Here is a 12862-nt window from a genome sequence, read left to right as displayed (position 1 = left end):
AACCCGGGGCTTCTTATTTATTTCCAGTGTCACCTGCCCTCTTGTCTTATGAACCTACTCCATTGACTTTCCTCACTTATTCTTAATGTGTCACATATTAATGCTTATTTAGGAGTGACTGTTTGCTGACATGCTGATTTTTAAATATATGAAGAGGTAATGTGTGGAAAAGGATAGGCTTTCCCTTCAGGTGAGTTGAAGAAGCTGGCTCCCACCAGTGATGTTAATGGTGGCTGTCTCTTTCTTGTAGGGATGCTGAATATCCTGTTTCATTAGACTCTACATTAGCTTACTCATCCATATACCCATTAAGCAAACACTGTTGGTATACAGTAAGGTTTACACATTACCTGGATGAGATTAAAAAGAGAAACCCAGTTCCTGCCCATGGAAAACTTAGAACTGAATATCAATGGAAGAGTATCACCTTACTTCAACTATTAAGGAGCTATCACAGGGGTTACAGGGTTCTCCTTGCCCACATAGAAACACACATGAGTGCTCTACCTGAAAGACTAACCCTATGTATTCTACCTGCATTTTAACCTGATATTTAATGAATGCATTTAAATGTTTTATTTTAAGCTATTTATTTTGCTTTTATAGTTCTTTTAATCCTAAATATTAAAAATATCAAAAAAGGACTTTAAAATTAAAGAGTAGTCAAAGGGCAGATAAAAGATGCAATTCTCATCTTTCTAAACTCCTGCTATGTAAAGGACCAAACACAACTTATCATCTTAATAACATGTTGAAAGGTAAACCAAAGGAACACATTCAAAGCCACGAACTGGGAATCTGAAAGAGGCAAGCTTTCTGCATGTCTGTTTGTGATAATATGTGTTCTGCAGTGCTGTGTTATTTTATTTTATTTTTTTTCAATAAAATATGTTCAGGAGCTTCCAGGAAAGGGAGTAATAATAAATAGTTCACCCTTCTACATAAAATATAAATTAATGAGTTAAATGATCAGAAAAGTATAGGAAACAATTACAAATGCACAGAATATGGGCCACCAAGGGTAGTGAGTCTTGAGAAAATGAAAAATAATGAGGTGAATTCCAGAACTGTCCCAAATGCTGCTTTTAGAGGGTGTCCACAGGAAGGGAGGGAGAATGCAGGGTGAGGCCGTCTACTGCTAAGTGAGGAGACAGATGAGAGGGTCCAGGCAGCTGAAGGATGCAGAGCAAAGTCTCTGGAGACCTGTGGGGGTCCTTCCAGCTGTCCAGCAGGGTGCTGACCTGCACATGAAGGAGAAACCTACCAAGGCCCTGGGAAGGGTCTCATGGAAGAGTCAGGGAGCAGGACCAAGGTACCATGTGAAAGCCTGGGGTGGTCTCTGCACATCAGGGAAACAAGAAGACCTCAAAATTCAAATGGAAATAAGGTGGGGAACTTTATAAGGCCTGCAATCCAAACTGGGAAATAATCAGCTCTTAGCTCTAAATTCATGCTGCCCCAGTCCTTCTGAAGAAATCCTAAAAGCCTAACAAAATGGATCCAGTGATTTCTGAGTCCTGTAATAGTGTTCCACAACAAACACAGTTTATGAATATAGAGAAATAAAATGTGTGTGGCTCTCCATGAGAAAATTTTACAGTATTTTGCTTTCAGTTAAAACATTATCGGTCATGGAGAAGCGGCTGCAGCACTGAGAGGAGGCAGAAGGCAGATATCGAGAAGCTGCTGGGTGGGGGCACCATGGCCAGGATCACCACCATAGAGGCGGTGAAGCGCAAGATCCAGGTTCTGCAGCAGCAAGCAGATGATGCCTAGGAGAGGGCTGAGTGCCTCCAGCGGGAAGTTGAAGGAGAAAGGCGGCCCAGGAACAGGCTGAGGCAGACATAGCCTCCTTGAACTGAAGGATCCAACTGGTTGTAGAGGAGCTGGACTGTGCTCAGGAGCACCTTGCTACTGCCCTGCAAAAGCTGGAGGAAACAGAAAAGGCTGCTGATGAAGTGAGAGAAGTATGAAGGTTATTGAAAACTGGGCCCTAAAAGATGAAGAAAAGATGGAACTCCAGGAAATCCAACTCAAAGAAGCTAAGTACATTGCAGAAGAAGCAGATAGGAAGTATGAAGAGGTGGCTCTAAGTTAGTGATTATTGAAGGAGACTTGGAACGCACAGAGGAACGAGCTGAGCTGGCAGAGTCCCATTGCCGATAGATGGATGAGCAGATCATATTGATGGACCAGAACCTGAAGTGTCTGAATGCTGCTGAAGAAAAGTACTCTCAAAATGAAGACAAATATGAGGAAGAAATAAAGATTCTCACTGATAAACTCAAGGAGGCAGAGACTCACGCTGAGTTTGCCGAGAGATCGGTAGCCAAACTGGAAAATTGATGATTTGGAAGATAAGCTGAAATGCACTAAAGAGGAGCACCTCTGTACACAAAGGATGCTGGACCAGACTCTGCTTGACCTGAATGAGATGTAGAGCTCCCCAGTCCTGGCCTGTTGCTGTTCCTCCCTCTGATCCTGACTCCGCTTGAGGCCAGCCAGCCCAAAGCTGACCTTGAAACTGAGGCTGATCTTTAACTAGAAGGCTGCTTTCTCCTTTCAACACCCCCTCGACCCCCACCCCCTTGTCTTTTTCACCAAACTGTCTCTGCTTCTTCCCAGAGATTCCAGCTGGGCTAGAGGCTGAGCACCTTTGGGAACAGCATTTAAGGGAATGTGAGCACAACGCAAAGTGTCTTTAAAAGCATGTTGTGATGTACACATTTTGTAATTACTTTTTTTGTTGTTACAGTAACCATTTGTAAAACATTCCAAATAATTTCATAGCTCTGAAGCAGCAATCTAATTCCCTTCTCACTTTTGGAAGGTAACTTTCCAGCCTAATCCCTATTGCCCTCTCCATAGAGGAGGAAAAGAGGAATGGACCTGCCTTACTGAGAGTCAAACAGATCCCAGGGAAAGACTCTACTATGGCAAACCTCATTGCTATGTGCAAAGTACCAGCCAAACCAGAAAGGTGATTCCAAGAGGAGTTCGCCAAAAAACAAAAATCTTGCTATTCAGGTTTTGTTTTGTTTTTAGCTTTAAGGTATCTTTAGACAACTGTATTCTTATTTTTTTTTTACTTTTTTTCATCAGAAATGACCAAATTAACATGGTGAGACCTCTGAGACTTTTTGTTTTTCTGGTGTTGGGGATTGAACCCAGGGCCTTGTGCTTGTTCGGCAAATGCTATACCACTGAGCCATATTCTTAGCCCTGAGACCAAATTTTTCTCCCATCTCTACCCACTTCCCAAGTGTTCACAGAATGAATCATGGGCCCCTTAATCTTGTGTGACCACTTAATTGCTCTCCTGCCTGCTTGAAAAAAAAAAAAAAAAGAAAGAAAGAAAATTATGTTTTGGCCACTGATTTAGCCATAAGAACTCATCTCATCACCCTTTTCTGGGTCTGAAGCTGCTATTTCTAAAAGTGCCATCTCATTGTGCTTTGTATCAGTCAGTGCTGGAGAATCTTGAACAGCTTATGTACACAACTTTTTAAATTTTATATTATTTTGAAACTGCATCTTTGGGATTGGGTACCTGGCCACCTTGTCTGGCTGTGAGAGTCCTGCTGTCTGGGCTGGCAGTGTGCTGATCTTTCAAAGTTTCTTTCCCAGCCCAATCCCCACTTTTTTAGGTGAGGTTTCGTGAGGTCTGTTAGGTGTACATCCTGCAGCTTATTGGCTTAAAATGTATTCTCCTTTGTTGTGGTCTCTTGGGGCCAGTTGGGAGAAAGATAAACAACAGTGCAACTGTTTTGATACTGAATATTGACAAGTGTCTTTTTGAAATAAAGAAGAAATATCAGTCAGCTGACCTACTATCAGTACATAGGCCGAGATGAGAGTCAGAGGATATTAAGACAGGTACTCCCTGGGCTCAAAGAGCAGGAGAAAGGCTGAATACATTGCCTGGACACTGAAAGATGAAAAAAAAAAAAAAAAAACACAAGTGAAAATGGTCCAGATGACATCTGCAATGTGTGTGAGAGGAAAAGTCATGCTGGGAATGTGGACAACAGATTAGACAATGGCAAAGAAGAAATTAGTGAAAGTAACGCAAAGAGATCAAGACCATCCAAACTCAGATACACAGAGCTAAAAAGACTCTGTGAAAATGGAAAAAAAAAGTAGCAGAGATTCATTACACTCAAGACAAGTGACCTGATAAGTGTGTAATTGAAATTTTCAAAATAGGGAGGTTGGAAAATCATTTGAATAAATAATATAATGAAACGATTAGCTCGGGGATCCAAGAAACTCAATAAAAGTCAAGTGCAGAAAACTTTTTTTTAAAGATCACATACAGAACTCACAACCAACTGCTCAAAACTAGTTGCAAAGCAAAATCTTGGAAATAACCAGAGGAAAAAGAAATGTTACACCAAGAAGCAGTCTGAGAATTGTATGTTTCTTGACAAAAGCAAGGCAAGCAGGAAGAAACAAAGACACCATTTTCAAATGAGGGAAAGAAAGAAAGCTGTCAAACTAGAATTCTAGAGTCAGAAATGGGTGTGTATATGCTTTTATTTCTTTACTCTTTTTTTTTTTTTTTGAGGTGCTGGAGATTGAACCCAAGGGTGCTTTATTACTAAGCTACATACCCAGCCCTTTTTAGTTTTTTTTTAAATTTATTTTTATTGATTTACAAAAAACAAACAGCTGAATGCATTACAATTCTTATTACACATATACAGCACAATTTTTCATATCTCTGTTTGTATATAAAGTATGTTGACACCAATTCATGTCTTCATACATGTACTTTGTATAACGATGTGCATCACATTCCACCATCCTTGTTAACCCCCTTCCCCCTCCCTTCCAAGTTTCTGCCCTATCTAGATAGGGTAAATGACAGCAGAATGCATTACAATTCTTATTACACATATAGAGCACAATTTTCCTATCTCTGGTATAAAATATGTCACACCAATTTGTGTCTTCATACATGTACTTTGGACAATGATGTCCATCGCATTCCACCATCCTTGCTAACCCCCTGCCTCCTCCCTTCCCCTCCCACCCCTCTTCTCTATCTAGAGTTTGTCTATTCTTCCCATGCTCCCCCTCCCTACCCCACTATGAGTCAGCCTCCTTATATCAGAGAAAACATTCAGCATTTGTTTTTTTGGGGATTGGCTAACTTCACTCAGCATTATCTTCTCCAGTGCCATCCATTTATCTGCAAATGCCATGGTTTTGTTCTCTTTTATTGCTGAGTAAAATTCCATTTAGTTGCCCAGGCTGACCAGGAGCTTGCAATCTTCCTGCCTAATCCTCCTGGGTAGCTGGATCATAGGCCTGTGCCATGGAGCCCAACTGATTTTTCATTCATTTTTTTGAAGTGAAGTCTTCTCATAATTCTCTGAACATTTTTAAGTCTGAAAATGTCCTTTTCTCTGCATTTAAAATATGCACACTCACACAGATGCATGTGTTGGAGCAGGCCTAGGATCCCAGCCTCTCTGGGAGCTCAGGCAGGAGAATCTCAAGTTCCAGGCCAGCCTGTGCAACTTAGTTAAAACCCTGTCTCACATGAAAAATGGAAGGAGCTGGGATATAGCTGCACTCCCTTCACCACCCCCCAAATTTAAAAAAAAAATCATTTGATAGAAGAAAATACTGATACTAGGTGGAAATATGGATCTAAAGAATAAAAAGAATTCCAAATGGCCACCATTTGGTAAAAAATATAGTTTTATACCTTATTATTTCAATTACCTTAAAAGATGATCAAGCTGAATTAATTCATGGAGTAAATGCTTAGAGAGTACCTTGTAGGTAACAGACACAGGAAGGGCTTCTGTTATACTGCAGTAAAACAACATGAAAAAATAAGTTAAACCCTGTATTCTAGAGCACAGGGAAATATGCAGTTTAGTTTCTTTACAACAATTTGGTTTTATTAAAAACAAAATTATAAATAAGCAAAGAACCAAGTTTCTAGTTATTAGCACATTTCCGACTGTGCATGCCAAGCAGACTCAGGGCGTAACTGGCTTCCATAGCCCCTTCGGGATGGGAATTCATGTGCATTGATGGAATGAGCCAGGGCTTTTGAGATTGCCCTTGGTGTCAGGACAAATTGTAGGTAGACTGTATGTTGACTGAATTCCCTTTGCACATGCTACAATCTTCAATTGCTGAAAATCACAATTATTTTGATTTGTTTGTAAAAGTCCTATACGGGCATTGATACAGCTTTTATTGTTTGATAAATATTTCTGTATCTATTAATCTTTTTCTAACCTGTGTAGAAATCCCTGAAGGACAGATTGCCTTAACTTATCTTAAAGGCCCCACTTCCATCCCCCGGATTGAACACACCTGGGGATTCTTGTGGGAGCATGTGCAGCACAGAGGCAGACCCTGTCATTGGGGCGATGAGAAGCCTGCTTCAGGCTTTGAGCAATACGTGCATTAGTTGCTTCTCTACATCTTTCCACTATGTGTCTGTATTAGTTTCCTAGAGCTGCTTTAACAAAGTACCACAAGAGCTTAGGGTCAAAATGGAACAACAGAAGTTCTGAGTCTAGCTGGGCAAACTCAAAGTGTTGGTAGAGCCATTCCCTCTGAAAGCTCTAGGGAGGTCTTTCCTGGCCTCTTTCCACTTCTGGCAGCCCCAGGAACTCTTGGTTCCTGAGTCACTCCAGTATCTGCTGGAGTGATGCTCACAAGAACAGAGGTTAGGTCTTTGGGGGGACACAATTTGACCCATAAAATGAGACTTAGTTACAGGGATTTCTGTGATCCTAGGCATCCACAGAGGTGATATAAAGCTGCAGTACCAACAGTCCCTGGGTTGTTCTCACATGGTGAGGGTAGGTGTGAAGAGTGCCATTCTGGACATTAGAAGGAGTTTAACATTAGAAAGCCCTTCCCAGCTCAGGCATTTAGGGTGGAAAAAGGTGTGTGTGTGTGTGTGTGTGTGTGTGTGTGTGTGTTTGGGGGAAGATTGGCAGGTGGAGGATAGAATTAAAAGGAACTAGAAAAAGTCATCCATAGCTGAAGGCTCTTCTGAAAATTTATAATCAAGGAAGGGTTGTTTTTTTTTTTTTTAATGGGAAATTCTTAGTTGGACTTTGGAAATTTAGTTATTTCAGTCCTCTGAAAAAGAATGAAATGTACTGAATCATAACAGAATATAACAACAGTGCATGGAAACCATTGAAATTGTATAAAATTAGACAATTTTTATTACCAAGTGATGCTAGCAAGCATCTAGAAAGAAAACCTTGCCTATTCATGCAGTCACAACACAAAGCCAAAACCCTATGCTAATGTATCTAGATATATTTTTTTCTAAATCAGATTTCAAATTCTTACTTTATTATCAGATATATCCCCAGGCCTCCAATAATGTGAGCTTTGCTCAGGGGGAAATCTCCTGTTCAAGTCTCTGAGCATCACCTTAATAACACTGTTTCCTTTGGGATCCTCTCAGAATTCTTCTAATCCAAGGCTTCCAGGCAATCAGATTGCTACATTTTCTCAATTTAGAAACTCAAATGGTCTCCAGTGGATATGTGCATAGGCTGAATTGAAGAGACTGTTCAGCTCTTTGTTCTAAACATCCATTTCCAACTTCAGATTTGCCAGCAAGTCCCAGCTGAGCATTGCCTGGGCAGGGACAAACATGTCCACACACAGTGTGAGGGTCTGGGGGTTGGATACTCTTAGAGCCCAGGCACAAGGCACTTGGACACCCTTTAGAATGACAGAGCTCTGTTGGTAGCTCTCAAGCTATTTAACAGGTGACCGTCACACCTAGAAAAACGCCAGCAGGAAGACATTAAGACTATCTCACAGTCGCAGGAACATAGAAATAGCATATGAAGGATGGGATTCACAGTGTTCACATCCCAGGGGCTCAAGGTCAAAGTGGAACAATTCCCTGATGCTGTTGCACAAATGAATAAAATGAGAACATGCTGTACAGGAGAGGTTCTGAGATTAGCAAATTGACCCAGGCTGCTGGCCTCTGGCTGAGTCAGTCCTAAAAGACTCTGCTACAGAAGCAGCTGGCAGGTAGGCAGAAGCACTGGCTCTGTGGGATTCACTGGCTAACCCAGCTCTAGAATGGAAATGCCATTCCTTTCGGAGCCTTTGAGCACACATAGGTATCTCTGGGGGTTGGGGTTGGTACTGAGATCTTACAGGGTTGAGTTTTGCTATTTCTTATTACATCCCTGTGTGCCCGTGTTGCATTTGTAGGTATAACAATGATGTGGCAGGTGTGTAGCCAGTGCTAAACAACATCTTAATCTGAGTTTTTTTGTCCATTTCAAAGATTGCCTCTGATTTAGAGAGAAATCTTAGCGACTCTATTGCAGGTGTGCTGACTGGGGACATGTTCACAGCTCCAGTCATTAGCCTCAGAATATGTCTTTTATAGTCGCTCATGTAGTCTGCCTTGCCACATGTGGATGGACTGGGGACTGAATTGTGCATCTTTCTGTTCTTTCTTCCTGGAGTCCTGCTCTTCAATGCTAAGATGCTGACGATGCCATCAATTTTATTGGGACATGAGTGCTTAAACCTCAGTCATTACAGTAGCTCCTGCTGTCGACACCCTAGGAAGGGAAATGGGAAGCAGAGCTCAGAAAGAAACAGCATCTCCAAGGTCTTCAAGCCCCAGTCTGCTGACTTGCATTCATGTCCCGCAATCCACTCTCCATGGAGAGTGTGGTCATCCTAAAGCATAAATCAACTATTGTGTCTCCTTGTTGAACACCTATAGGAGTCGTTCCCTTTGGATTGGAATAAAACTCAAAGGACTTGCCACACCTTAGCAGACCTCTGGGCAGGACCTGATTCTTTTCCTCCTACCTGGTGCCACCAACTTCCCTTTGCTGTCTACCTTCAGCCTTGTGAGCTTCTTTCTTTGCCTCAAACATACCAGGTCACCTGAGTCGGCACTGTCAGAATGAAACTCTATGACAGCTGAGCTTGGCCACGGGCAGAAGAGCCCTTGGGGTACAGGCACGGAGATTTCTTCTCTCCATTTCTTCTGCCATGTTTCCCACACTGGGATGTTGATGCAGGGTTTCTGGTTTCAGAACACAGGGAAACCCACTCAGGAGAACTGCCACCCAAGAGCTCTGAAAATAAGTCTCAAGGACACAGCACGCAGGGATTTGCTGCATACATAGGACTTGCCCTATAATAACTACTCCCCATCCAGGATGAGAGTCACTAAGAAGCAACCCAGGGGAAAGCTGTAAGCAGACATTTGTGCTTCCAACCTTCCTCCTTTACAGATAGCCATCAAATCCTTCTCAGAGGAGAATCCCTAGCAGCCCCAGCCTGTGGTTAGGATTCACTCCTTTCCCTTTCGCTCCTCAGCCTTCCTGATCTCAGTTCATGTTAATAGGTTTCCTTGTTGTGAGGATTAAATGAGATCACAGGATAACACCTCGCTGGTGGATTAGATCCTAATGCCAGAAAATAAGTGTCCCTGTGATGTTTCATTTCCCACTGTAGGAGATGCTCCACACGCCTGGAGCAGGATGTTCTCAGCAAAGTATCACCATCAACCAAGAAAGGCAAGAGACCAGCATGCAGATTTTTCAAAGGAGCCTCTAAACACTTATTCACCAACTCACAGTCTCTTTGCCATTCAAAGCAGGCAGGAGGAGGGAGTAGGTGGGAAGATTAGGAGAGTCTCAGGATTGGGTGGGCTATCAGGGACCAAGATCTGACCACCCAGGGATGCTAGCACTCACACCTTGTTGGTATGACACACTGACACATTGACAGGCAGAGGAAGCCCCTCATAGCATGAGATAGTCCAAAGGTGTGGGGGCCACCACCCAGAAGGGAGGAGAGCCAGAGGACTCCTGGTGGAAATGATGCTCACGCATCTAGCTTCTGTGGCCAAACTGCATGGTGGGGGTCTCCAGGTTAGAGAGCTCAGAAGCATAGGAGCCATTCAGGGGTCTTTATTGCTATGGGATTTGTCTTATCTGTGGCTGGCAGATGTTGGATACCACTTTGCAGAGCACGCCAGGCAGGCAGGCTTTTGATGGCTAAAAATATGCTTATTGAGGCTGTGCTAATAACAATGAGATGTGTGAAAGTTTGAGTTTGGCTCTGGCAGGCTTTCAAGCTAACAGGTCCCAGACTCTTATAAAGAAGTAAACAACCTGGAGGCCACTGTCCAGAGGCCATCTTGGATTTGTTTATACAACAGGGTAGAAGTTATGGGAGAAAAGAAGAATCTTTTGTGAGAGCTGCCACTCCTAAGGTGGGGAGATTGGGGGCTGCTGCTTTCTTTATTTACTGACTGATGGGCCACATGGACAACTTGAAACTTGGAGATGTCATGGACTATGACATTTCTCCTCCAGAAATGTGCAGGGGGCTTTGTAACCTGCCTGGTGGCAGAGGGTCTGGGGGCTGCTGTGTGAGGAGGGACCTGGTGCTCAGGTTAGAAGGACATGTGCACCTGCATTCCAGGCCTGGGGCAGTCATGCCACATAGCCCAACAGGGACTTGGGAGAGTGAAGAGGGTAATATCAATAATTAAGCCACAACAACAGAAATTGCCTGGGGTGGTTTTGAGGAAAATAATGCATGATAACCTACCCATGCAGGAAAAAAGGGCAGCCTAAACATCTACGAGGACTTTCAGGGACCTCTTTGGTAAAGCGGTGGGATATGAGTGTCTGTCCTGGGTGGAAGGAGGATAAATGGAAGTAGGGGAGAGGAGAGAGGGGAGAGAAGGCAACAGCAGCCTGCTGTGAGTGGACCAGAGGATGTCTCACCAAGGAGTCCAGCAGGAGCCCTCGGAAAGGGTAGGGAAGTCCCTACAGGAAATGGAGTCCACCTCCACAAGACCAGAACATGACACCAGCTTGAGAAGCCACCTGCATAAGAGCCTCACGGACCCTCTCTGTTCACCTCCCTTCCATCCAACCCTGGCAAGCTAGCCATCGGCTATTGGGCTGACAGGGCAGGAAGAAGAGGAAACAGAAAGAGCATTTATGTCCATAGACACCAAAATGGCAATTTAACATGCAACCCTAATGACAAACACTGAGAAAATAAAAGTGGGGTATTTGGATGTCAGCGTTAAAACCAACAGTTGACATATATGGGGACCCTTGAAGGATCCCAGTGAAACTATGAACAAGGCAAGAAGGTCAACCATTTCCACCATAATGTAAGTGATCTTGAGGTACTCGTCAGACAATTAGATGAAGAAAATGATTATGGTCATCAAAGTTAGGAAGAAGAAATAAAACAGAGAAGACCTCATTAGGTAGCTACAGAATCAATGATAAAATAAATCCAAAAGATTTTAACAGGACAGGAAAACATAACATTAACATACAAAATCAATAGTGTATATATGCACAAATAATAGCCAGGGAGAAGATGAAGTTAATCCATGTACCTCAGTTATAATAGAAACAAGAAATAAACATTTATGGACAAGCAGGAGCAGAGGAGTTTGCAGCCAATATGCAGGAAAGCATGAACACGTCTCCTGATAAAAATAAGCTTGAATGGGTTGGTCCCCCCTCAGTCGAGGTGACACATGTCAACCTTATCAAGAGCTCAATTATCTCTGACTTTACGTACAGCTTTATTGTGGTCCCAGTGAAAATCTTAAGGAACATTTTCTTGGAGCCACGCAAGTTGATTTTAAAATTTGTATAGCTCAATAAGCAGAAGACTAGCCAGAAAGATTCTAGAATATAAGTCTGGGAGGGGGTTCATCATGCCGGGTATCAAAACAAAGGGGCCGTAAGGGACCAGCACTCTGAGGGCCAGCGGGGCAGACAAAATGGGGAGGGGAAGCAAAGGGCAAAAGGGAATATAAATTATTCAGTTTTGAAAGTGAATGACATTCTGATCAATGGTTTTATCCTGGATGTGGCTAGAGGATATTGTGCTAATTGATTGAAATGAGCCAGACTCAAAAGGGCAAGCATAATAATAATAATAATAATAATAATAATAATAATAACAACAACAATTATATTAGTATTAGTATTATATACTGCTTCTTATAAGAGGGCCCCACCATAGTCAATTCAGGGAGACAGGAAGTAGCAGGTGGCTTCCAGGGCCTTCACAGGATGCTATCATCATGTGAAACTGGTTAAGAAGGAGGGAAGGAGCAGGAGGGAGGGAGGAGGCAAAGGAAGAATGAGTCAAACTGAGCAAAATATTATCAACAGGGGACTCCTGGAAAAGATGTAGAGTTAGATTTTGCATGACATTTATTTTCAAATATTTTTATTAACCCAAAATATTTTACAGACAAAAAGTAAAAAAATAAACGAAAAAGGCCAATGACAACAAAAGCTATCATGTCACCTGGCTCTCTCCCTACCTCTAATCCTGGTGTCTGGCCTGGCAGCAGGCAGCTTTGTATTTGAAATCATACTGGTGTGTTTTAGATCAGCCCCCCAAATTGTTGCCGTGGGGGACCTCCACATTTAGTGATGATAGACACTGAAGAACAATACCTGGAGATATTTAGACTTCAACAAGTTTCATGTCTTTCCCTTGACAACTCAGCTTTCAGTCTGAGAGCAAGAGAAAAAAAGAAAATAAAAAGGAAATGAGAAAAAACATCAAAATACTTCTTTGAATTTATGCCTCATAATTCTGCACAGATCACATAATTAGAACTCCAAATCCATGCTACTTTAACTTGAAATGAATTGGAAATGTATGCCATCTTTTTTCATCTGAAAAGAAAGCAATGTTACTTCAAAATTTTTCTTGCCTCCTTTTGCTTCATGATAGTTCATAGTCGCATTGAAATGATTTTAAGTTAATGACCTTCATTTTTTAACATGCACACTGATCCACTGACTGTGGACCATAACACATA

At 42.3% G+C, this 12862-nt stretch overlaps 1 pseudogene; it reads left to right on the top strand.

The window, feature by feature from the left end:
* The first annotated feature begins 1701 nt into the window (after positions 1–1701).
* LOC124093454 (tropomyosin alpha-3 chain-like) lies at positions 1702–2440 on the top strand (annotated as a pseudogene).
* Positions 2441–12862: the final 10422 nt, after the last annotated feature.

The sequence above is a fragment of the Marmota monax genome, unplaced genomic scaffold (assembly GCF_021218885.2).
Source record: "Marmota monax isolate L192 unplaced genomic scaffold, Marmota_monax_Labrador192_F-V1.1 WCK01_AAM20220418_F8-fsc00628, whole genome shotgun sequence".
In the NCBI taxonomy this organism is placed as follows: domain Eukaryota; kingdom Metazoa; phylum Chordata; class Mammalia; order Rodentia; family Sciuridae; genus Marmota; species Marmota monax.
Note: the sequence above shows the minus strand (reverse complement) of the source record. Positions and strands in the feature narration are given on the sequence as shown.